Below are 1,028 nucleotides of genomic sequence, written 5' to 3' on the forward strand. Positions count from 1 at the left end.
GCCCTGAGTGACAGCAAACGGCCAACAGAAGGGCCCATTCTCTATTGCTTCCCCAGAAAATCCTTAAGTCATAAACAAAGTGTCAGAGATGGCCACATTAAGCCTGAGACTTGCTTTTGTCCTTGATGAGTTGCCTTCAGAATGTTACCAAACGTTTCCCCATGTAATCTGTGTGTCTCATATCAACTCCAAGAAATATAAAGTGACCACTCACCAATCTTTTAGAAGGAAATGATGAATAAAGTCATTTTGTAAACTTGAAAAAAACAATTTTTATCCCATCTAAAATTAAAACGTTTTAAAGGGAAAAACTCCTATGATACTACACTTGATCTTAGCCAAAAGGCCGAGAAGCGATGGGAAAAAATCCTATGATGTGTTTCATATGCCACTGCAACTGTGAACAGATAAATTGTTGATACAAACAAATATCTTAATATAAAATATACTCAATTTGGTACCTCTACTGTTCTAATCTACTGAAGACCATTTTCTCCTGAAATCAGGAACTATACAAGAACATTTCCTCTTTCCATTTACACTCAACATAGTACTGGAAGCACTAGCAGACATGAAGACAAGGAAAGAAAAGGTATAAAAATTAAAAAGAAAACTAGTCTTATTTTCAGAAGAGGTGATTACATAGAAATTCTAAAGGAATTAATTATTTCTATGAAAAATCTGAACAAATCTTTTGAGAAGTATGCTGACTGGGGGAAAAGTTCACATAAGAAGGCTTTTCTGAATGATTTTATTTATGTATAATTCTTGAAATGTAAAGTGTAGACATGGAGAACACATAGTGAAGGTGGAAGTAAATGGGTCGGTCCCTATAGAAGGAAACATAAAAACCCTGTGGTGATGGGAACCTTCTGTATGTTGACTATATTAATGTTAATATCCTGGTCAAGATCACTGTATCACTGTCATCCCGTTATTCATCGATTTGCTCAAGCAGGTGCCAGTAACATCTTCATTTGTCCCTGTCGCGTGCTAGTGTAGCCCAATAGCGTCTGCTCGCTCCAGGA

At 36.5% G+C, this 1,028-nt stretch overlaps 1 pseudogene; it reads right to left on the bottom strand.

Annotated features, from left to right (window-relative positions):
- Positions 1–203: 203 nt before the first annotated feature.
- Positions 204–358, bottom strand: LOC129398941 (U2 spliceosomal RNA; annotated as a pseudogene).
- Between the last annotated feature and the right edge of the window lie 670 nt (positions 359–1,028).

The sequence above is a fragment of the Sorex araneus genome, chromosome 9 (genome assembly GCF_027595985.1).
Source record: "Sorex araneus isolate mSorAra2 chromosome 9, mSorAra2.pri, whole genome shotgun sequence".
NCBI lineage: Eukaryota > Metazoa > Chordata > Mammalia > Eulipotyphla > Soricidae > Sorex > Sorex araneus.